General features: G+C 41.8%; 2 long non-coding RNA genes across 4 annotated transcripts in view; one reads left to right on the top strand and one right to left on the bottom strand.

Moving 5' to 3' along the window:
• Positions 1-26,151, top strand: part of LOC147350248 (uncharacterized) — a 274,444-nt gene that overhangs the window by 227,303 nt on the left and 20,990 nt on the right. The gene's annotated exons all lie outside the window — the stretch shown is intronic.
• Positions 23,806-24,506, bottom strand: LOC147350249 (uncharacterized). Its single transcript, XR_015148679.1, has 2 exons — positions 24,324-24,506; positions 23,806-23,993 (listed from the first exon to the last, which is right to left on the bottom strand). It is a non-coding gene; the product is annotated as an uncharacterized LOC147350249 (long non-coding RNA).

The raw sequence follows: 26,151 nt of genomic DNA, 5'->3' as shown, positions 1-26,151 counted from the left end.
GCTCTTAAGTGAATAAAAATAACTAAGGAGTGTGGAGCGCATGACCCTGTCCCAGTGTGCAAGTTTCTGCCACAAATATGTTTGTCCACATCCAGGTTCATTTATAATAAAGAAAAGATGAAACGAAAGGGGGTGAAATAGAAACAGCCAACTTCCGATCTGTTTCCCAGATCTTAGGGCTTATGTAAGGTGGTGAGTTAAGGTGGGAGAAGTTTAGTTTTGCAAAGGCCAGACTCGTGTACCATGGGAGAGAAGCTTGCCTTACTTCTGTTTCCAGTTGAAAAGGAGCAATTGAAAGAAATATCCGACTAATGCGTGTAGATTCCTTACTCAACTTGGTGATGCCGATCCCAGGGTCTCTGCAGCACAAGCTGACGGACTGGAGCTCAGAAATAATGGCAAGTGTCTGGTGGAAGAGGCCTCCGGGGATCTGAGCCAGACTGGAAAATCCTGGGCTCCAGAGAGTCTTAGGGCCAAAGGATGCTACTCCCACATCGTGGAAAAGGCCTTGAGAGTCCCTATGTTATCCCCAAGAAGACTCCAAAGGAAAACTCTGCTGGGCCAGCCCTGGCGCTCACAATATGGCTGCTACTCTGCAAACCGCCACCCTCGCCCCCTCAACCGCGCAGGAACATTGGGATCCTTTCTCTGGTTCTTTCAGAGCCTGTTTCAGGGAGAAGCAGAGTCAAAGAGTGCATGTCTGCTGCTATTCTCACTCCTTTACCCAGCCAACCCTCTGTCGCCAGTATTTCTCAAACCATAGTTTAGCTGTGAATACCCGAGATTTTCTTCCTGTGCTGACCACAGTCACCCTGGTGGTCATGCCACTTTCTGGCATAGCCAGGCAGAGGGCCAGCTGCCTCAGAGCCTCTGAGAGGAGAGGAGAGGACAGATGCCTTCCCTTCTCATCCCAAAGGGGCTGTGGGTCCCAACTGCCTGGACACTCAGGGCAGCATCAAGCTGAACAAATTATAGGTAGTGATTTAGGGATGGGGTTGGGGTGAGGGGAAAGGGCATTGTGTCTTGATCCAGACCAATGTTTTCAAAGGCCTCTGTTTTGGGAAGGTGTTGTACCCAAAACTTGGCTTTCTCTTTGTGAATGAACCCATTTGTATAAAATTCCAGAAAAAAAATAAATAAATAAAGAGAAGGAAGGAAAGAAAAAGAAACAGAGAGAGACAAACCAAATGAGTGCTTTCAATGTTAGCTATCAAATGACCCTACAATTTCAGAGCTTTTGCCTCCCCCAAGGATTCTTTTGCAGTTTTTATTAATAGCAACATTTTGGTCCCCCACCTCTTGCCTTCAGAATGCCAGGACTGCAGTCATGGAGTTCTTTGGTCCTCTCAGGGGCTGGCTATGGAGGGAAATAAATTCAGCTTCTGCCCCTGGGTTGCATTCACTGAGCATGCATTCTGCCTCTAGCTGGGAACTCACAAGGGTCTTTGCTTTTGTCGGGAAGCTAAGATATCCATACTCAAGGCATTAGAAGTGATTTTAAGTCCATTTATTAGTAACAGTGTGAAAACAGACATAGAAAACAGGAAATTTAGAGTTAACAAAAGAAAAATGTGAGGTGAGGCTTAAGACAGGAGGGAGACAGGAAGGGACTGAGTGAAATATAGTGTGGGGGTGAGGATGCAGAGTGGGTAGTATGTACTGTACTTATCAGCGTCTCCTTGCCTTTGAATCTCCCTTCATGATCCCACCCCACCCCCTCAAAACACACACACACACCAAACACGTGAACTTTCCAAGGTCCTTCCTCCATTCCTTCTTTTACGAAATCTTACTCACCCTTTATAGCCTAACTTAACCTCTGTCTTCTTCATGTAGACCTTTTCGGCATCAGCAGCCTGCATTGATTCTCCTTTCTGGAAACTCTTCTTCCACTTACAAGTCAATATCACCCATTAAGTGCTCAGTTGACTTCTATTTCTTTCAAGTGTGTGTTCTGTTGCTCTTGATCAATGATAAGTTTCTCAAGGATCAGGACATGTCTTCAGTGGAGTCTGGTATAAGAGGATACCATGGACCCACTCTAAAACACTCCTAGATTGATGAAAGGTTCAAGACCTTGTTTCTCTGGGAACATGATCATGCCATTTCATTGGCCGTGTGGCCTGCCTCACACTTTTTAATGGCTCTTAGGTGCCCCCTTTCCAGCCTGGTGGGTGAGAATGGGTTAATTCCTTGCAAAAGGTTTGAGGAGAACAGTTGAATTGTTTCTTCAGAGAAGAGTGAATGTCCTGCGTTTTGTGCTTTATGCATAAATATTTGTTGAGCTGTGATAAAAAGCAAAACTTGGAGGCTGTTGCTACCCACTCAGCATGGAAAGGAGGGCAGGTCATGGGATGGTGATTCTTTCAGCTAATACACAATAGTATCAGCTGTCATTTCAGGTAGAGCCAACTTTAGTTAATCAGTATGTGGGTAATCCAACACCTTCATCCTGACTCAGATCCCTCTGGTCCTCTTTTTAGCATTTTGAGTTTCTAAGATTTCTTCCCCAGGTGACATGGAAGTAAGGGAGAAGGACGAGGAAAATAAGACAATTAGCAGTAGCCATGGTAGTGGTCCCACAGCCCTGCTTGGAGACTTGCTGGATGCCCACAAGAGTTTCATGATTTAAGTGACATATGTCAGTCATGTCCACACGGCCCTGAAACTATACAATCTGGTAGTCTGAATGCAAAGTGGATCATGTACAGCGTCTGAAATGAACCACAAACAGTTTTGCACTCTATTTAAACTTTATTCCAAGATGTAATCAAAAATGCTATCATTTACGGAGTATTACAGTGTCAGATGTTTTCTGTACCAGTTGATCTCATGTGTAAAATAACCCTTCATAGTGAAAATCCTCATTTAGTCTGATCAGGAAACTGAGGCTCAGAGGAGTTAAATAAACTTCATCTGTTCAACAAATATTGATTGTGAGTCTTTTATGAGCCAGGACTTAGAACCAGAAAGGAGCAGATCTAAGATCCAAGGACAGGTGTGTCTGGATTCCAGGCCTCTGTTCTTCCCACGGAACTGCACCACATCCCTTGGGGAGGAACATCTCCCAAAACCTTCTCTTTTATTCTCATTTTAAAAATATTCCCATTGCATTCCAGAAGCCCTCTGAGTACAAAGTGGACTATTAACTGTGGTAGCGAGGAGATTGGAAGATATCTGGCTTGTTTGTTGCTGTTTTTAAGCAGTAGTAGAAAGAGAGATTTTCAGGACTACATTTTGTGCTTCTTAATTCAGGAGCATATGTGGGGAAAAGCAGGAGAGCCAGTGGGCTTCCCCAGTGGCTCAGTGGTAAAGAACCCACCTGCCAGTGCCGGAAACATGAGAGACGAGGGTTTGATTCCTGAGTGGGGAAGATCCTCTGGAGGAGGGCATGGCAACCCACTCCAGTACTCCTGTCTGGAGAATGCCATGAACAGAGGAGCCCGGCAGGCTACAGTTCAGAAGGTCGCAGAGTTGGACACAACTTAGCCAGTAGTTCCTAATAGCAGTATTTTTGCTGTGGGAGCCTGTGCAATCTGATTAAAAGAATTAAAGGGATCAGAGATGGTTTTGTTAAAGTCACTTAGCCTGACATGTAAATTAAGTTCCATTCCTCATTCTCTAGGCTCTGCCCCAGAGAATCCATCCAGTTCTCCAGTCCACATACCCTAGAGTCAACCTGGACACTCCTTACTCAGTCTTACTGAGGAAATCTACCTCTTCAATAGGCCCACTTCTTCCACCACACTGCCATCCTCTAGTCACGTCATGATTTTTTCTTGCCTACATTTTTTGACCAAATGATCTCCATAGCTCTGATTTCATTTCCTTCAAATCCAGGTCCCTCACAGCTGCTAGGCTAAATTTTCTGAGGTGTAAATATGGAACATGTAAATTTGATCCTGTTTCTTCCCAGTGCTTTCGAGATTAAGTCCAAACATTTGAGCAAAGCAAATACGCTCCCTCGTTATCTAGCCTAGCCCAGTTCAATATGATATGTAATTTTAAGTGTTTCGGTAGCTTTATTTAATAAGTAAAATGAGAAAGAGGAAAATTATTTTAATATATTTTCTTTAATTCAATATATCCAACATATTATCACTTTACCATGCAGTAAGTATTTTAAAAATATCAATATCTTCAAATGAAGTATTTGAAGATACTTTATCTTCAAAATCTGGATACCAGTTTTTCATCAGAAACACTTGATATGTATTTAAATTTCATAAAATTTACACTTTAAAGGGTAAATCAACATATCCAATTTTTCCAAACATACTTAAAATTATTCTGTAACTGAATCAAGTAGTCATTTAAATTAATATTAATCAACAATAAATAAAAAATTTCACAATATGCAAATAGTTCATACAGCTCGATATAAGAAAAAAGCAAACAACCCAATAAAAAAATGGGCAGAAGACATAAATAGAGAGAATATGCCTTCTCCAAAGAAGGCATACAGATGGCCAACAGGCACATGAAAATATGTTCAACATCGCTAATTATTTTTGTTGTTGTTTAGTCACTAAGTCATGTTAGACTCTTTTGTGACCCCATGGACTGCAACCTGCCAGGCTCCTCTGTCCAGGGGATTTCCCAGGCAAGAAACTGGAGTGGGTTGCCATTTCCTTCTCTGGGGATCTTCCAGACACAGGGATCAAACCTGCTTTTCTTGCATTACAGGTGGATTCTTTACCACTGAGCCACCAGGGAAGCCCTTGCTAATTACTAGAGAAATGCAAATCAAAACCACAATGAGGTATCACCTCACACTGGTCAGAATGGCCATCATCAAAAAGTGTACAAGTCGTAAATGCTGGAGACGATGTGGATAAAAGGGGACTTGCTACACTGTTGGTGGAAATATGAATTGATGCAGCCACTATGGAAAATAGTATGGAGGTTCCTTAAAGAGCTAAAAATAGAACTACCATCTGACCCAGGAATCCTATTCAAGAATAAATGCCTGGAAAAGATTAAAACTCTTTTCCATTATTATTGTATTTGTTACAGTGATCTGTGATCATTTATCTTTGATGTTAATATTGCGATGATTTGAAGGGGGGCACAACCATGCCAATATAAGATGGTGAACTTAATTGATACATGTTGTGTGTGCACAGACCACCCCCACTGACTGGCCGTTCCCCCATCTCTCTCACTCGCTATCCCCTGAGACACAACGATATTGAAATTAGGTCAATTAATAACCCTACAGTGGTTTCTAAGTGTTCAAGGTAAAGCAAGAGTCATACATCTCCCACTTTAAATCAAAAGCAAAAAACAATCGAAGTTAGTGAGTAAGACATGTCCATAGCTGAGATATGCCGAAAGCTAAGCCTCTTGTGTCAAGTAGGTAGCCACGTTCTGAATGCAAGGGAAAACTTCTGGAAGGAAATGTAAAGTGCTACCTCAGGAAATATTTGAATATTAAGAAAGTGAAATAACTATTTTGGAGAAAGTTTTGGTGGTCTGGATAGAACAGCAAACCAGTCAGAACAATCCCTTAAGCCAAAGCCTTGTCTAGAGCAAGGCCTAACTCTCTTCAATTCTTTGAAGGCCAAGAGAGGTGAAGAAGCTACAGAAGAAAAGTTTCAAGCTAGCAGAGATTTGTTCATGAGGTTTAAGGAAGAAGCTATCTTAAGAAGCTATCTCCATGCCACAAAAGTGCAAGGTGAAGCTGCAAGCACTGATGTAGAAGCTGCAGCAAGTAATCTAGAATATCTGGCTCAGATCATTAATGAAGGTGGCTACATGAAACAACAGATATTCCATGTAGATGAACAACCTTGTATTGGAAAAAGATGCCATCTAGGACTTTCATAGTTAGAGAGAAGTCAATGCCTGCCTTCAAAGCTTCAAAGGACAGACTGACTCTCTTGTTATGGGCTAATGCTGCTGATGACTTGAAGTTGAAACCAATACTCATCTGTGTATGTATGTCCAGTTGCTCATTCTTGTTTGAAACTCTTTGTGACCCCATGAACTGTAGCCCTCCAGGCTCCTCTGTCCATGGAGTTTTCCAGGCAAGAATAGTGGGGTGGGTTGCCATTTTCTACTCCAAGGGATCTGCCCAACCCAGGGATCAAACCCATGTCTCCTGCATGTCCTGCAATGGCAGGCGGATTCTTTACTGCTGCACCACCGGGAAGCCCCAGGGCTCATCTACGATTCTGAAAATCCTTGGGCCTTTAAAAACTGTGCTAAATCTACTCTCTGTGCTCTGCTAGCTGAACAACAAAGCCTGGATGATAGCACATCTGTGGACAACATGGTTTACTGAATATTTTAAGCCAATCATTGAGACTTACTGCTTAGGAAAAAAAGACTCCTTTCAAAATATTACTGCTTATCAACAATGCTCACCTAATAGCTCTCATGGAGCTGTACAAAGAAATTCATGTTGTTTTCATGCTTGCTTACTCAGTATCAGTTTTGCAGCCCATGGACCAAGGAGTAGTTTTGACTTTCAAGTTTTATTATTTAAGAAATGCAATAGATCAGTCTACAGCTGCCACAGATAGTGATTCTTCTGATGGATCTGGGCAAAGTAAATTGAAAACCTTCTGAAAAGTTTTCACCATTCCAGATGCCATTAAGAACATTCATGATTCGTGGGAAGAGGTCAAAACATAAACATTCACAGGAGTTTGGAAGAAGTTGATTCCAACACTCATGGATGACTTTGAGAGGTTCAGAATTTCAGTAGAGAAAGTAACTACAGATGTTTTGGAATTAGCAAGAGAACTAGAATTAGAGGTGGAGCCTGAAGATGTGCCCAAATTGCTGTAATCTGATGATAACACTTTAATGGAGGAAGAGTTATTTCTTATGTACAAATAAAGAAAGTAGTTTTTTGAGATGGAATCTACTCCAGGGGAAGATGCCCTGGAGACTGTTGAAGTGACAACAAAGGATTTAAAGTATTGCATAAGCTTAGTTGATAAAGCAGCAGAAGGGTTTGAGAGGATTGACTCCAATTCGGAAAGAAGTTCTACTGTGAATAAAATGCTATCAAACAGCATTGCATGCCACAGAGAAATTACTTGTGAAAGGAAGAGTCAATCAAACTTCATTGCTGTCTTATGTTAAGAAATTGCCCTAACAGCTGCCCTAACCTTCAGCGACCACCACCCTGATCAGAGTCAATGGCTATCAACATTGAGGCAAGACCCTCCGCCCCGCAAAAAGATGACAACTTGTTGAAGCCTCGGATGATTGTTAGCAATTTTTAGCAACAAAGTATTTTTTAACTAAGACATGCAGTTGTGTTTGTAGACATAATGTCATTGTACATTTAATAGACTACAATATAGTGTAAATAAAACTTTTATATGCACTGAGAAACCACAAAATTCTTGTGACTTTATTGTGATACTGGCTTTATTGTTGTGATCTGGAACTAAATCAGCAATATCTTGAGGTCTAACTGTACAATATATGAATGTATCAGGTCAAACCCTTGTACTCTTGAAATTTACACAACGTTATATGTCAAACATATTTCAATTAATAAAAGAAGAAAAATGGCAGTTAACACTGTATATATCAAGCACTGATCTGAGTGTTTTTTCCACTTATTAATTTATTTTAATCAAGCTGTGAGAGTACAACAATTCTATGAAATAGATACTACTCTGTCTCCATCTTACAGAAGGCAAAAATCAAACCACAGAGATGCTGAGTAATTTTCCCAAGTTCACACAGCTAGAAAGTAATAGTAGAATTGAGGTTTGAACCCAAAGAGTCATGCCCTAGAACTTATGCTCTTAACCACAACAATCTTGACTGCCTCAAATTCTTAGAGCTCCAAGAAGCTTCCTCTTGCTTCAAGGCACATTTCTTCTACGTGCTTTTGTGATTCTCCAGTAAGGGCTGGGGAATGCGCATTGGCTCCCTTAGATTGGGAGGGTGCCATTTCCCACACAGCAGCGTTCTTTTTCTGGTAATTATTTGGTGCTTATCTATGTAGATTGTGGAAGTCAATGTATCAGTAAGACAAATGTCAGATTTGTAACAAGTTACAGGCAGAAAAAATATTTAATCATATGTGCTTATCAAGGCTCTTTTTTCCCCTTCATAAATGTCCAAGCTGTTTTTGAGCTGATACTGTCCCCCTGCCCTGACTAAAGCATTTGACAAACCCTCTGGGTTACATAGCTTGGTCTGAACTCTCTTCCTCTGGTCATAGGGGATGGTGGTTCTCAGAGAGTTTACATGAACATGCCCTGTCCTTCCGGGCTAATGCACAACAGTCTTTCCAGGAAACATGTGCTTTGTGAAGTGTGCCATTAAGAGTGCACTAAGTCAGCCTGAGAACGGGGTGCAGTTAAGTATGATTACAAGTAGGAGATTGCAAATATTACAAAGATATTATAACAGGAAATGGAAAAGAATGAGAATTATGTACAAGACTGCTCCTGTTGGACTTTGACCTCAAAAAGAAGGTACCTAGTTATGTGAGAAGGGAAAGGGAGGCAGTGACTATAAATCACTATTAAAATTCACATTAACAAAATTACATTAAAAAATTAGATGAGAAGAGAGAATGCTAATTGGATTCTGGTATAGCCAAACTAATCAGTATTCTTTTCACAGGCAGAAGATAGGATTTACACAGACATGCTGCTGACATATTAATGACCATTGGTTAACAGCACCAAATGGTTTACTGTAGCTACTAGAGATGAACCAGCTTCTTAGTTTAACTACATAGACATGAACCAAGAAAGATTATCTTCCCAGGCACTTGTAGCCAGAGTCTGGTCATAATTTAGTACTGGATTGTAAGGAAAAGATTTGAATATTTGTGAGCCTCAGAACTATGAGTGGATAGCCTATGACAAAGATTCAATGACAGCGTGAGAGATGAGTTTTGGAGAAATAATATGTGGATACAGTTGTGTAGAGCAGCTTCTAAATGTGAAGAAAAAGATTACCCTTCCTTTCCTTCTCCCCTGGGCTTCCCTGATGGCTAAGTTGGTAAAGAATCCACCTGTAATGTGGGAGACATGGGTTTGGTCCCTGGGTTGGGAAGATCCCTTGGAAAAGAGAAAAGCTACCCACTCCATTATCCTGGACTGGAGAATTCCATGGACTGTATAGTCCATGGGGTCACACAGAGCTGGACACGACTGAGCAACTTTCATTTCCTTCTCCCCTGACCTGTCTCCATACACACCAGGGTTTGTCCTGTATCCCTATCCACTGTTAAAAACAAAAAAATAAACATCAGCCTACCACTTCAGCAAGGTTGCTGATGCCCATTCAAACTGTTTTGCCTAGATGCCAGACTTCTGGTTCCAGCCAAGATGGAGTAATAAGGACCAGAATGACTCTCGAAAAGTATGTGAAACGATGGTGTCCAAGATACTGAACATCAGGCTACAAAGGACAGTGATCTATGTGAGACAAAAAACAAAGTGAGTCCTGTCATTGTCCCAGCTCACTGCTTTGAGATAATTTGTAGGACATAGTGCAGGGAAGCGAACACCAAAGGACACCCTGGATTGAGGAGCTAAAGCTGAGACACAGAGAACAGGGCGGCTGGAGTTCTCAAGGCAGGCACCAGAGAGGAGAGAGAGCCACGGAGAGGAAACTCCAGAAAAATGCTCCTTTGAGTAATCATTTAACTGATAAGTTCAGGCATGTGATGAACTACTGGAAACCAGAGGAAGAGCCACTCAAAAGGGCAAGAGGTAACAATGTTCAGCTCCCATTTGAGGCCAGAAATAATGCTTATTCTTTATAATGGACTGAACTCCATCCTGATCGTGGGGAATGGAGGGGAGGGGTTGGTTTACACAGATGAGTCTTGCCTCAGTAGTGGGCAAATCATTATTATAAATTATTAATTCAATAAATTATTATTGAACACTGAACTCTGTTCCACTCCCACCGAAGAAATCTTAAAAGCATCAAAAGGTTCAAACTCTTTCTAAGTGCCATAATTCTGCCCCAAAACAAGCTAAAATCATTTATTGTGTTTGCTTGTGCTCAGTCATGCAGTTAAGTCTGACTCTTTTGAGACCCCATGGATGGTAGCCTCCTCTGTTCCTGGAATTTTCCAGGCAAGAATACTGGTGTGGATTGCTGATTCCATCTCTGGGGGATCTTCCGGACCCAGGGATCGAACCCAAGTCTCTTGCATCTCCTGCATAGGCAGGTGGGTTCTTTACCACTGTGCTACCTGGGAAGCCCAAAAATGTTTATAGGAATATGAAGATACCCAACATCCAACAAGGTAAAATTCATAATATGTAGCATCGAATAAGGGAGAAGGCAATGGCACCCCACTCCAGTACTCTTGCCTGGAAAATACCATGGACGGAGGAGCCTGGTAGGCTGCAGTCCATGGGGTTGCTAGGAGTCGGACATGACTGAGCGACTTGACTTTCACTTTTCACTTTCATGCATTGGAGAAGGACATGGCAACCCACTCCAGTGTTCTTGCCTGGAGAATCCCAGGGACGGGGAGCCTGGTGGGCTGCCGTCTATGGGATCGCACAGAGTCGGACATGACTGACGCGACTTAGCAGCAGCAGCATCAAATAAAAAAGTACCAGGAAGCAGGAAATTATGAGGAGAAAAAGCAACCAACTGGAACTGACCCAGAATCGACAGTTACGATGACTCTACCATATGTTTGAAAAGTTAAGCAGAGATGTAGAAGATAATAAGGACTCAAATTGAACTTTTACAGGTGAAAAGTAAAATATCTGAGATGAAAAAATCCACTGGATTGGATTAATAGCTGACTGGACATTTTTGAAGAAATGATTAACAAACGTGAAGACAGAGCAAGGGAAACGATCCAAAATGAAGTACAGAGGGGAAAAAAAGCAAATTAAAAGACAAAGAAGCAAAGCAGAGCACCACTGAGCCGTGACAACTTCAAAGTGGCCTAATCCATGTGTAACTGTAGTTCCCAGAGGAGAAGCAGGGATGGCAGGCAGCTTCCAGGATGGCTTCCCCAGTGATCCTTGCCTCCTGGCTTTCACAGTCTTCTTTAATCCGCACCTACTGAGGGTGGGATCAGTTTATTAACACCCTTCTAAGAAAGAAAACATGGCAGAAGTGATGGGCTATAAATCCCCAAATTAGATTACAAAAAGACTCTGGATTCTATCCTGGAAGTGCTTTCTGTCTCTTGGATGCTTTTTCTCCATGCCAGATGCCATATCATGAGGCAGTCTTGCTGTCTAGAGATACCAAGTCTTAGAGACATCTAGATGGCAAGGAATGTAGGCTGCTCACAAGCATGTGAGTGAGCTTGGAGTCCAGTCAGACAACTGCCAGGAGCTCCTTGATTGTAACTGCATGAGGGCTTCAGAGCTAGAGGCCCAGCTAAGCTGTGCCTAAATTCCTGACCCAGGAAGTGTGAGATAATACATGTGTATCATTTTCAGCTGCTGAAGTTTGGAGTTATTTGTCATGTGGCAATAAATAACCAATACAGAAAAAATATTTATAGAAACGATGGCCAAAATGTTTCCAGATGTGGTGAAAACTAGAAACCTACAGGAACTCCATCAACTCCAAGCACAAAAACAATGAGGAAAATCATAGTAAGGCCCATCTTAATCAAATTACTCAAAACCAGAAACGATGAGAGCATCTTAAAAGCAATCAGTAAAAACGACAGTGACAAAGACGAGGATGGCAGCTAATTCTTGTTAGAAAAAAATGTAAAAAATAAATAAAATAACCTGTAAGCAAAATGTCAGTGGAACAATACCTTAAGAGATGGGGGACACATGGCTGATTCATGTCAATGTATGGCAAAAACCACCACAATGTTGTAAAGTAATTAGCCTCCAATTAAAATAAATATGCTAATTTAAAAAAGAAAGGTCCTGAAGCTATCAGTAGCAAAGCTGTCTTTCTAAAACAGAGGTGAAATAAAGACTTTCCGACATTCAAACACTGAAAGAATACATCACCAGCAGACCAGAACTTCATCACAAGAAGTGTTAATAGAAGTCCTGCAGGCAAAAGGAAAATGATACCAGATGGAAACACGAGCCTACACAAACAAACCAAAAAAACGGACTCTCATACACTGCTCCTGGGAAGGCAAAACAGTACTACTACTTTGGAAAATAGTCTGGCAGTTTCTTCTTCTTCTGTTTTCTCTTTTATGTGTGTTGTTTTTCACTTTATCGAGATATAATTGAGGTATAATATTGTGTAAGTTTAAGGTGTTGATTTGGTTAGTTAACAAGCTAATTTCATACACTTGTGTATTGCAAAATGATTACCATCATAGTGTTAGCTAATGTGTAATAAGATTCTTTTTGTGGTGAGAAGTTAAAGATATACTCTTTTCACAACTTTTTGAGTATATAATACAGTATTATTAACTAGAATCATTATGCTGTTCATTAGATTCCCAGAACTTATTCATCTTAGAACCTAAAGTTTGCACCTTTGACCAACATCTCCCTATTTTCCTCACCTTTCAGCCCTTGGTAATCACCGTTCTACTCTCTATATCCGTGAGTTTGGCTTTTTGAGATTCCACATGTAAGTGATACCATGCAGTATTTGTCTTTCTCTGTGTGACTTATTTCACTTAGCATAATGCCTTCAAGGTCTTTCCATGTTTTTTTTTGCAAATGACAGGACTACTTTATTTCTCGTGATTGAATAATATTTCACTGCAAATATTTATCACGTTTTTTTTATCCATTCATTCATCAGTAGACACTTAGATTGTTTCCCTGTCTTGGCTAGTGAATGCTACAATGACCATGGGAGTGCAGATATCTCATCAAGATTCTGTTTTCATTGTCTTATGATATATATCCCAAAAGTGGAAATGCTGGATCATGTGGTAGTTCTATTTTAACTTTTTTTTAGGAATCTCCATGCTGTTTTCTGTAGTGTCTGTACCAGTTTACATTTCTACCAACAGTGTCGAAGGTCTTTACCCAAGAGAAATGAAAGCATATATCCATACAAAGACAAGTACACAGTGTTCATAGCAGCTTTATCTCTAATAGGGTAAAAAGTTAGAAACAACTCAAATGCCTGTCAACAGTTGAATAGATAAACAAACTATGATATATCCATACATTTGGAATACTCCTCAGCAATAAAAGGAAGCAGATCATTTATAAAGGCAAAACATAAATGAATTTCAAAATAGTTGGTCTTCCTAGGTGGGGCTAGTGGTAAAGAACCCACCTGCCAATGCAGGAGACATAAAAGAAAGCAAGTTGCTTCTCCGGGTCAGGAAGATTCCCTGGAGGAGGGTGTGTCAACCCACTCCAGTATTCTTGCCTGGAGAATCCCATGGACAGAGCAGCCTGGTGGGCTACAGTTCATAGGGTCACACAGAGTTGGACATGACTGAAGTGACTTACCACACACGTTTGCTGAGTGAAAGAACCCAGACCACCACCACCTCCCCAAAATACTACATGATTCCATTTATTTAAAGTTATAGAAAAATGCAAACTAATCCAAAGTGATAGAAAGTAGAGCAGCAGATGCTTGGAGTGAGAGCTGGGGGACAATAAGCAGGGGCAAGAGGGAAGGGTTACAAAAGGGCACAAGAAAAACAAGATGATGAACACAGAACCATCATCTTGATGGTGGTGATGGTTTCCTAGGGGTGTTTGTATGTCATAACTTATCAAACTGTATACCTGAAATCCATGAGGTTTATTGTATATCATCTCAGCAAAGCTTCCACCTCACAAAAGTATACCTCAGTGAAACTGATAATAAAAGAAAAGGAGATCAAACTCAGATGTAGATAAATTGGTTTCCACTTGTAAAATGATAAAGTAATTTTGTGAACCAAACTAGCGTTATATCTGAATGGCAATACAAGTTTACTTCAAGTTGTAAATGCTTCTTTCGTTATCCTGAAACCGTGTAGAAACAAGGAAGGACGAGGCCATCCCGTGTTCATCACATATGTTACATGTGCAGGGCCTTTGAGGTGCTACCATCACAATTGTGGTGCTGTTAGCTTTGAAGACTCCATTCCTAGGAAGACTGCCTTTCTTAACTTTTTGGATGTGGAAGTTATTAGGGGAAACAGTCATTAAGTTTGATTTTTAGACCAATTCCTGGGCCATGAACCTGCGCGAGGTACCACATCTGGTTCTTTTAAGAGTTTAAATTTCCCTATAAAGTGCAATGAAAAGAAAACAGGAATTTTAACGACATTCAAAGTCACACTGGGTTCACTAGCCTTGAAATGACATTGGATGTGGCACCACTCCTGGAGGCAGTTAGGGGGCAAGATGAATGACACGAGCTCTGCAGTTGCTGAGGATGCAGCACTGCACAGGCTTCCCTGAAGCCGCGGACTGAACGATGCTGCCGAAAAGCCGGGCCAGCACTGCACAGGCTTCCCTGAAGCCGCGGATGGAACGATGCTGCCGAAAAGCCAGGCCAGCACTGCACAGGCTTCCCTGAAGCCGCGGATGGAACGATGCTGCCGAAAAGCCAGGCCACCTGGTCCAGGCGGAGGAAGGCACCCACTTCAGCAGGGAATTACTCCTCTACGGCTCGGGATGGGCCCCTCGCTCATTCCTGTAAGTGACTCAGTATACACCACCGTTTCTAAAGTCTTTGTACCAGGCTCTGTGCTGAGAATGTCACTCTCGTACAATCTTCATGCCATGCTTGATGGGTAGTATCTCAGTTAGGGTTGTATTTGGCTGCATGTGGCTTGACCTAATGAATGGCAGCTTCCCCCTCTCCTTTTTCCTTCCCTTCCTCTCTTCTCTCCTTTTTCCTCCTTCTATCCCACCTTCCCCCTCCCCTTCCTTTTCCTCCTCCTCCTCTTCTCTCCATACAACAAGGAACTCAAGGATGAGCAACCCAGGATATATTCGGCTGCTCAAGGAGCAAGGCTTTTTAATCCTCCTTGTCCCTTCACTCTTAGGATGTGACTTCATTTCTCGGTATTCATCCTATCTCTGGGTCTTTAGCCCATTCCCAGCAGGAAGAGAAGGGATGTGAAGAGCAAAAGCATTTGCCTGTTGAATTTATTTCCATCAGGACATCCCAGCTCAATGACACCTGCTTTGAGTTCAATTACCAGAAACAAGTCACACAGCTACCCCAACTTTATCAAAGTCTGGGAAATGAGTGTTCTAATAAAATGTCATAAAACTGAACAAAATCATCTTCTGAAAAGGAAGCAAAGGAGCATAGATAATAAGTAGGAAATGGTGGCATTTTCAAAGGATGATATTAATATCCCCATTTTACAGATGAGGATATTGATGCTGAGAGTTTAGCAAAGTCAGAAACTAACAGAGATGAGATTTAAACCAGCGTCTCACTCTGGCCTTTGTGCATTTTGTCTCTGCAACAGAAACTATCTACTCTGAGTGCTGGGCCCCTGTACATCACTGGTGATGACATCCCCTAGAACAGTCAGGATAAGGACATTCTGGCCCCCTTTTTTGGATCAATTAATAAAGATTGTTCTTCCAGTGATTTCCTTCCTGTTCATAAGTCAGCAAACTTTATACCATATATATGCTAATAAATTGATCAAGATTTGCTGGAATAAGTATTGGGCTTTCTTTACATGTTGTGTTATTTGCTTAAGAAATGCAGGGTTTCCCCTACCTCTGAAATTAGGAACAAGATCTCAGCCGTGTCTTTTTCATGAAGTAAGCCAAAATGTACCTCAGTTACTGACAAGGTTCTGAGAATAATCTAAATTCCTTGTTTAAGACCAGTCCTTTGAGTTCACCAAACATGTTATGCCTGCTCTTTTCATACCAATGGGGATTGTTTCTGCACATGGAGCGATTGAGTTTGTAGCCCTGCCACTTACTTTTATATAGGGTGATAGGTGAAAGAAAAGAGGCCAATTTCCATTTCTTCCCTTCTCAGAAAAGGTACCAAAACTGCAATCCTACAAACTATCCTCTCAATGGAAGCCCTGAGTTTCACGAGTATAGATCAAAGTAAGTTCCAAACCCGTTTCACCAGTTTCAAGGGCCATGGAGTTGGCACAGGAAACTTCCAGGCTCACTTCTAGCTCCTTGTATTGATACCAGGTCATGTCTCCTTGGTGATAATCATGTCGGATCCACATGTACTTTACGAGCTACATGTCTGTCATCTCTGGGATCAGGAGTATGCAGATCCTCCTGTTACCCTCCTTGCTAAAGCATCATAAAGATAAGAACACCTGTGCTTGAAGTTCCAATATAAGCATGTATGTGTATGTTTACACTCAAGTAAACAATTCTCTGTAAAAGAGATCTTCATGGTCACGCTGGTGGTAAAGAACCTGCCTGCCAATGCAGGAGATGTGTAAAAGACGTGGGTTCAGTCCCTGGGTTGGGAAGATCCCTGCAGGAGGACATGGCAACCCATCCCAGTATTCTTGCCTGAAGAATCCCATGGACAGAGGAGCCTGGTGGGCTACAGTCCATAGAGTCGCAGAGTCAGACACGGCTGAAGTGACTTAGTGACAGTGCAATGATACTTCATAGATGTGTGTAAATAGACAGGCATAAGTGATGATAGGAAAGTGTTCAAACAACTGAAGACTGTTGGGCAAAATACTACAAATTCCCATTTCTTATTAGACTTTTTTTGGCCTCAGTTTGTAATATGGATGTCCACAGTGTTCACATTAGTCAGAGAAGTAGCAATCCTCTTTAACTTGGTGTCTTCCAAGGGATGACATTAAGTTAGCATTTGATTGAGTTTGGTCTTGGATGTCAGGATTTCCTCTCATCTGTTGGAGAGGCCATGTGGAAGGACTCTACCATTTGAGCTGAGGAAATATTTCTTGTCTCTGGTTTGGTTTGTTTGGATATTTTTGGCAGTGAACACTTGCGTTTGTTTGCATGTTTATAAAGAGGCCTTTATTTCACCCTGTGTGAACTTGACATTTCACTTTTAATATAAATAAATTGCAAATAAAGCAGTTAGTCATTTAACTCTGTGCCAACCAGGGTAGCTAAATACAAAAACCGAAAGTCGAGAAGCTTCCAGACGTGTCTGCTTTTGTTGAAATGACAACCTACCTTTAGTATAAAGCTAAACAGTTCAAGGAAATGGTAAAAGACAATTGTGCTTTCAGTTTCCTAGTCACTGCCTCAATTGTGGCTCTCACAAATAGTAAGCAAGCCGTTTTGACATCTTAGCTTTGTTAAATGAGCTTAATACTAGAAACCCATTTGTTCCTGGTTCAGAAGTCATTGGGCAATGACTTCTATTCCCTTTTCTCTGTCCCTTTAAACTCACATAAACATACTACCTGTGTGTGTATATACAGTAACCTAACCTTTTTGAGACTTTTTCTCGCCTGTGGAATGTTGGTAGTATTTTTTTTTTTGCAGTGTTGTTATGAAATAAAATGAATTGTAAATGTTTTGCCCTCTGTCTGGAATATAGAACATGCCCAATAAATTTGAGCCCCCTAAGTTTTCTCCTGTTCCCAGTGCTGACGTCATGGTCATGTGACCTGTAGAGCCATGTCAAGAACATATGTTAGTTGCTCAGTCATGTATGACTCTTTGCAACCCCATGGACTCTCCATGGACTGTACCTCTGTCCATGGAATTCTCCAGGCCAGAATACTGGAGTGGGTTGCTATTCCCTTCTCCAGGGGATCTTCCCCATCCAAGGATTGAACCCCGGTCTCCTGCATTGTAAGCAGATTCTTTACCATCAGAGCCACCAGGGAAGCCAGAGCCATGTAAGCCTCCTGCTTGGAATCGTGCCTGCTCCTGGCTTTCAATTCAGTTCAGTTCAGTTGCTCAGTCATGTCCAGCTCTTTGCGATCCCATGGACCACAGCACGCCAGGCCTACCCGTCCATCATCAACTCCTGGAGTTTACCCAAACTCATGTCCATTGAGATGGTGATGCCATCCAACCACCTCATCCTCTGTCATCCCCTTCTCCTCCTGCCTTCAATCTTTCCCAGGATCAGGGTCTTTTCAAGTGAGTCAGCTTTTCGCATCAGGTGGCCAAAGGATTGGAGTTTCAGCTTCAACATCAGTCCTTCCAATGAACACTCAGGACTGATCTCCTTTAGGATGGACTGGTTGGATCTCCTTGCAGTCCAAGGGACTGGCTTTACACTCTTATTATCCTGAAATTCTTAATACTTTTTGAACAAGAGGCCCATCCGCATTCCCATTTTTCACTGGGTCTTGTAAATTAGGCAGCCAGTCTGCCTATCCATTCCTTGTCTTTTTCAAACGTTTTAGTTTTGCAGAACTAGATGTTCTCTTGGTTGGCAGGGTGGGTATTTTCTGTCGGTTGCACACAGGGTGTTCTGTCAGCCAACTGTGCTGCCCAGGGCTGAACTCCATTTTCCCAACCTTGACCTAGGATTTACCTTTCTTTTGCACAATGCGGTCACCATGCCTCTGGTTGAGGTGCACGTGAATAGGTCAGGAAGTAGCTTTGAACAATAAAGCTTTTCTTCAAGAATCTGTTTGCCCACAACTTCTAGCTGGCTCAGCACAAGCAGTTGTATCAAAAGGCCCCATTGGAAGCCAAACTGTCAGGTCACTGGGCGGTTTTGGTTTCATGCCCTGTTCCTTCATTTTCCCATCAGACGCAGAGTCAGATTCTGTGAGGCCTGAGCTTGCTTAATTTGGGAGCCCTCTTAGAAGAAAATAGTACCAAATTACAAATACAAAATTATATCCAGGATCTTGGAGGGGGTTGGCTGGTGCTAGGACAGGAGCCGGAAGCGGTGCTTCCTTGGCTTCCTGGGAATCTGCCCCACTTCCTGTCCTATGTATCTTTCTGTTTTCTACACTTTCTTTTTATGCAGACAGAAAACATCAATGCTACACTACAGTGGATCCATTCCTATGGTGTTGCTTCCTGCACATGGTGACAAGAGACAATTCCAGGGACCTTGGGCAGAGCACATGGTTTAACTTCTGTGAATGTTGGAATTACTTGGTACAAGGCTCTTTCTCTGTCTAATTCTGTGCCTGACAACCTGTTCCTATCCTCTGACACCATGCCATTGCCAGAGGCTTGTACATTTTTGTCCCCAGCCCTGAGCTCATTCCCAAGCTTCAGGTGTGTGTGTGTGCATCAGCCTCCTTGACACTTTCACATGCATCTTCTCTTTCTCTCATTCTCCTCCCTGTCCATCACAGTCCTATCGCTTCTTTCTCTAAAATAGACCACAATTCTTTTTTTTTTGTATTCCCGTTGCCACTTGCCCGGTCCCGGTCACCCCAACCTCATATATGACCTCCCCTAGAACCACAAATGTCCCACTTCAATACAGTCTCTGTTTAGCATCCAGAGTTATTTGCTAAAATGTAAATGGATCTTCTCCATCCCTGGTTGAATATCCTCTAACAATTTCCCTCAGGCTTCCCTGGTGTCTAGGACAGTGAAGACTCCACCTGCAATGTGTGAGACCTGGGTTCGATCCCTGGGTTGGCAAGATCCCTTGGAGGAGGGCATGGAAACCCACTCCAGCATTCTTGTCTGGAGAATCCCCATGGACATAGGAGCCCAGTGGGGTACAGTTCAAGGGATTGCAAAGAGTCAGAAACGACTGAGCGACTAAGCACAAGATTTCCCTCTGGCTTTACGTAAGTTGCTATACCATGGCCATAAAGCCCTGTGTGGTCTGCCCCCCAGCCTCATCCCCACCACCCTCCTCTCTAACCACACACCTGATTTAGGCTCAACACAACAGGCCCATTCCTGTCTCTGAGCCTTAGCCTGTGCTATGCCCCATGGCCTGGGGGAGTGTCACCTTCCTCTTGTCATGATGGGCTCTTCTGCTGGTGGGGCCTCAGCTGAGATGTCTGAGAAAACTTTTCAGGGAAGACTTGAAGAGTAGAGGCTACCCCTTCCATTATCTTTGCACCCTATTGGTTTCCTTTGTAGAACTTAGTATTTTGGGAAATTGCCACTGTTCTTGTTGCTTGTCCATTCACTTGTTTTTTGTCTATTCTTGCATTAAGCTGCAGGCTCCTTAAGGCTAGGTATCGTATCTACTCTTTTCTCCAATGTATGCTACATGGCTTAGATACTGATGGGAGGAATAGGCACTAAGTAAGTATTTGTAAATGAATGAATGAATGAGCTATCTCTGAACATTGAACAAATCTTTGCCAGTATTTATCACAATGCTTGAGATGCACATATCCTACTAAGTACTCAATTAATGCATATTTAATTAAATTAGTTGCCAAATTATTGATGACTACCAGCTCTCAACTTGGAAGCATACAGTGGAACCCAGAAGAGGTGCTCATTTGAGCTGGTGGAGCAACTGATAGGGAGAGAAGTTTTAGAATTACCCAGAAATAGGAGAAACAGATATTATTTCCACAGTAGTAAGCTAAGTATTTGAAGGATACTTGAGACAGTAGATAACACCAGGCCACTAACTGCAATGTCAGTGGAGTGGGTTACTGCAGCTTACATAAAAGAAGAAAAGTTTCCACTGCTCCCTAAACCTGTCAGCACTGTTATCTGTGATATTCATTAGGGTAGGATCTAACTCATGCAGTAGATTTCCCATAAATGTTCACCGATTTAATGAAATGCCATTTGGCATTTCTAAATGTTTTTTACCTGATGTGACTGTATCTCTGCAACAAATTATAATCTTATTTACAGTAAAACTTCAGAGATACAATTGCTATTTCTTTTGAATTCTCCATAGCAATGCCCCAAATTTTTTGTAGCAAGAGGGCTCAGTAAATATTTATTAAATTGATACATACCATGTTTCCACACTATATGCCAAGACCGAAAACCAGATGCTGCATTGCTACTTACTCAGTTAGTAAAGAATCTGTCTGCAATGCAGGAGACCTGGATTCGATCCTTGGATTGGGAAGGGAATCACTACCCACTCAAGTATTCTTGCCTGGAGAATCCCATGGACAGAGGAGCCTGGTGTGCTACAGTCCATGGGGTCCCAAAGAGTCAGATACGACTGAGCAACTAACACACTCAAATTGCTAATCTGCCTTCTTGCTAATTCCTTAACTTGAAAAGGATTTTACTTATCACCTGGTGATACCATCACTTTTGTGACTCAGAAGCAGCCTAGGGAAAGTGACTTGTCAAAGTGATACTGTGGTGTGAACTAGGTTGCATGCTTCTCAACTTCTGGTGTTTATTCTGCTCTGGAATGTCGAGTGTATGGGCCAGTAGAATAGGAAATAAACTGAAATTAGACATGATATACTTAAGTTATAGGTTATTTAATAGGATTCTTGAGCATCAAGAAGGATTTTTAGCAGTTTCATCAGTGAGAACACAGTAATGATTCCCAGGTTAACGCTAGATGAATTTGCCTTGTAGGGACTCCATTGTTTTGAATTGGAGAGGAAATGTACAGAGGCTGGTCATATTTCATAGAGACAATGTTTGTGATTTATGATACTAACCCATTATTTTTCATAAACTGTAATTCATCTGAAAGCTTTAATTTAGGATTATTTTATCTATCTGAAAGAGGAAAAGATTTTTTCTCTAATACATAAATAGCTAGCAGGAAATGCTTAATTATGGAGATAGCTTTTAACCTTTGATTTACCCTCTTCCTGATTTTGATAAATATTTAAAAATTACAGTAAATCCCAGTTTGAGATATAGAAAGACTTTGAACAAAGACACTCAGATAATCTGCATTTTCCCAGATGACCAAGTTGAAAGACTTCCCACAGTGACCACACTGTTGAAGGGCCCCAGAAGAATAACTTCCCATAGCTCTTTGGGGAGATCTGCTCTCCCCACCACGACCAGGCAGCCAGCTCAGGGGGCTATTAACCCTGGCTACACAGTGGTATTATCGGGTGAGTTTTTTAGAAATATCACCCAGACGCTATCCCAGAACAATTCGATTTGAATTCTGAGTATCCACATTCTAAATATTTAAAATATTTGAAATGACATGAACATGTAATATAGCTTGGGTTGAAAACCACTGGTCTGAATGGGTTCTTCTCTCTGGATGGACCCCTCTGTCCCAATTCCTGTCCAGCAGGGAGAAGAAACCACATGAGAAAGGAAGAGACTGGTGCCACAAGATCCTGCTTGTTTCCTTCAATCCTGAGCTAAGAAGGGAGGGAGAGAGCAGTGGGTTCTGCTACGTGTGCCTGGAGGATAGATTTTGTTTGGGTGTGTTTTCGTTTCTCTGCCAAAGTTCGCAGAAGAGAATAGAGGCCTCCACTATCACTCAGAATGGGGCTTTTCAACCTTGGATCTGTTGACATTTGGCTCTGGATGCTTCTTTGTAGTGAGGGGCTGTCCTGTGCATTATAAGTCAGCACCCTTTACCCACTAAATGCCAATAACACTCTCCTCCCGTGGTTGTGACAACCAGAAACTGTCTCCAGACATTGTCAGATGACTCCCGGTTGAGTGGGGAGGAGGGGAAGCAAAGTCACCCTTGGGTGACATATTTTAGAAATACAGCAGCAGGAGCTCTGCTGGAGAATTTGGTGGAGGCCGGGAGGGCATCGCTTTTGTAAGTATTTGGCAAAGGAAGGCAAGTCTGGCTGTGTCGGTGAAGACATAGTTGAGGCTGGGAATTTTACCCAAGGCAGCAAGAAGAACCCTAAAGGTGGTCATAGTGGTGTGACTCGGGAGGTAAGGGAGTGAACATGGAGACATGTAGAAGGGTTGGGAAGGGCTCAAATGTCACTTTTGAAGAACTAAAAAGTCGTATTTGGATTGGACTGTTAAGGACAACCAATGAGAAGAAGCAATCCTTGATAGGATAGGGCTCCTAGATGGTAACTTAATGGGATGAAAAGAACAGCAGACTTTGCTTTGAAATCTCCTGAAGATTTATTTAACACCATAATGAATGTTTCATTAGTCATAGGTATTAAAGTAGAACCTTAAAAGTTTCACCGCATTTCCTTCCACTCTCATAAATTTAGTCATATTTACCTACTTCACTCTCCTTAGATAAAAGAGAGGAAGGAGGTTAGAAGGATGAGAGGGAGCAATTTCCAAAGCCTATGAGATTAGTCCTGACTCCACAACTTAAATCATATAATTCTACCATTTGGACTTGGAAGGAACTATCACTTTATGCTTTTCTGTGCTATTATCATACAGAAAGATCACTCATTATGCCTGCACTGAAAGAGGAGATTATGGCTTTGGCAAAACCATAGAATAATATCACATATATTATATTATATTATATATATGTACACACACACACACACACACACATACAGTAAACTCTGAATCAAATAGAAAAACAACTCAGAAACATTTTCCAGAACTGGTTCACATATTCACCAGGTTTCCCAGGTTTATGGAGCAAACGATTTTGTACAGAGAATCTTACATTTTAAAGTAGAAAGTGATGTTGGACTGTTGGGTCCATCAAATATCAATCTTAATAAAAACTATGAACTATGAGAATGTTGTATTAACCAATTCTAACTTTAACAAAGAATTTGGCTAAATGCAAGGACTGCTAAAGACGGTCTATTCTTCAAATAAAAAAAATCCATTAGCTATTTTCCCTTCTGACATACATAACTACCCTTTTATCATTGCTCATTCAGTAGAGTGGGAAATGTACTGTAAATTCATCATCTTCAAGTGTTTCAATGGAAATAAACCAATTGCCACTTGGAAAAAACGGTTGAAGTATGTTTAGAGAACCCTACACCAGGGTTTAGCAGCTCGCGGTCCAGGTCCCATATCATGTTGCAAACAGGCTGCTTTTAGACCAGCACAGCTGTGCTTCCCTTTTTTTTTTTTTCCTTTTTTTAAGGTCATGGAAGCTGAAGTTTGAGAAAGCAAACAGAAAAAAAATAAAATAATAATAACACACACACACACACATAGATTTTATTCAGCTTAGAAATAAGCAGGAAACCCAAAGAAAGTGTTCTCAACAATAAGACCTCAGTAATAATACTGAAAAGCAATTCAACCAAGTGCATCTGACAGAAGGCCAGGCAGGCTTCCAGGAGATTCTTGTGGTGAGCTGCTGAGTCATTCCTGGTACCTCCTTTTCCTCATCTGTACATTGGAAACATAAGCAATGACCTGTATCACTATGAAACTATGATCTCATTTGTCTATTCTTTAAAAAATGTTTACAAATCCATAGATTATTTCTGATAGAAGCCGCCTCTCTAGAGACAGAGGTAGGGTAGATACACAATCCAAAATTCTGATTGGCGGGTTAAAGATATCATTAATATCACATGATTACCTCTAAGTCAATTCCAAGTTTGTGACACTTGTTACCTATACTACTGCATATAAGCCCATGCACCTGACTGCCAGTCTTCTGATGATTCTGGTTCTACCACTGACTTACTGTGAGATTTAGAGAAAGTTACTTACCCTCTCTGGGCATTGATTTACTTGCTTGTCAAATGGACAGGGAGAAGTAGGTTCATCTCTGGGGCTTCCAGGTCTCATATTCAGTGGTCACAATGAGTCATGAGTGGAGTGTTGCTGAGTAAGGTGTGTTGATCCCCTGCTTTACTCACCCTGGGTTAATGAACCGTCACTCCTTTTGACTGTCTGCAAATAGGAAGACACCCATGTATGAAGTAGGATCTCATTTCTAGAGATTATACATAAGATGTTTACAAATGCATAGATTGTTTTTGAAATGTTATCCAGAACTTTGGGGGATGGAACTGGTGGGAATGGAGAAGCTGAAGGAGCCAAGAGGCTTCCTTTTCATTGTAGTATGTGGGCAAAAAAAAGTGTCACATGAAAGTTTAACTTTTCTAATAAAATTATTACTTAACTCTAAACACATAGGTGAGCTATGATATGAATTGTGTAATTAAAGAGGCTTATGAACCACTTCCTGACTAGTAAGTCAAGGGAAGTAACGGGTTGCCTCTAACCCAAACATTCCCCCAGAGAAGGCAATGGCAACCCACTCCAGTACTCTTGCCTGGAAAGTCCCATGGACGGAGGAACCTGGTAGGCTGCAGTCCATGTGATTGCTAGGAGTCAGACATGACTGAGCGACTTCCCTTTCACTTTTCACTTTCATGCATTGGAGAAGGAAATGGTAACCTGCTCCAGTGTTCTTGCCTGGAGACTCCCAGGGACAGGAGAGCCTGGTGGGCTGCCATCTATGGGGTCGCACAGAGTCAGAAACGACTGAAGCAACTTAGCAGCAGCAGCAGCAGCAAACATCCCCAATGAGAAAAAGTCATCACCTGATGAGAAGGTCTTGGAAGTGGGACAGACATGAATTTGAAGCTTGGCTCCCTCACCTAATGTGGAGCTGTACAGCATTGAGTATGGTAACCTCTGACCCTCTTTTCTCTCTAAAGCATGAAAATAATACCCACTTCATAGGTTGTCTGGGGATGGAATCAGACAATAGAACTACTAGCTTTTATTACTGGTTTTAAACAGTAGGTGCTAGAACTATAGCAAATGCACTATCTGGCCATTATTTGTCTCATCTTGGGTCTGCCCCAATGCAGAAACTAATATTGATTGATTGATTTTATAAAACTTAAATAGCATTTGCCACAAGCTAGGCACTCTTCTAAACTTCACATCAATTGTAATTCGTTTAGTTCTTATTAGACTCCTTGGAGGTAGCTACTAGGATTATTATCTTCATTTTATAGATGAGAAAACACAAGAGAGATCAAGTATTTCCCCAGAGTCACAGAGAAGTAAATGGAGAAGCCAGAATTGTAGTCCATGCAATCCTGAGTGCAGTCCCTGCCCTAAAGCCCTATGTGGGGCTGCCTCCGTGCAAACCTGTTTTTAAAATGGTTGGCCTTCTGTGGGAGAATGTACTGGATATCCAAGTCAGAGATGCTCCTCTGCTCCCTTCTTCCATCCATAGATCTGGGAGTTAAATAGGAACTAGAGAATTCTCTTTCCTCTGGGCAGAAGCAGTAAAAAAAAGACCTGTCCCCTCAGCCTCAGCAGCTGCTGAAAATGTCCCCCAGGTCCTCCAAGTACCCAGGCTCCAGGTAGTACTAGTGGTGAATAACCTGCCTGCCGATGCAGGAGACGTAAGAACCACGGTTTCAATCCCTGGGTCAGGAAGATCTCCTGGAGAAGGAAATAGCAACCCACTCCAGTACTCTTGCCTGGAGAACTCCATGGACAGAGGAGCCTGCAGGGCTACAGTCCATAGGGTTGCAAAGAGTCGAACACAACTAAAATGACTTAGCACAGCACA

This window comes from Bos grunniens, chromosome 20, assembly GCF_055505025.1.
Source record: "Bos grunniens cultivar Pamir isolate PY7600 chromosome 20, Bosgru_T2T1.0, whole genome shotgun sequence".
Classification (NCBI taxonomy): Eukaryota; Metazoa; Chordata; class Mammalia; order Artiodactyla; family Bovidae; genus Bos; species Bos grunniens.
The sequence above is the reverse complement of the archived record's forward strand: the minus strand, read 5'-3'. Positions and strand labels throughout refer to the sequence as shown.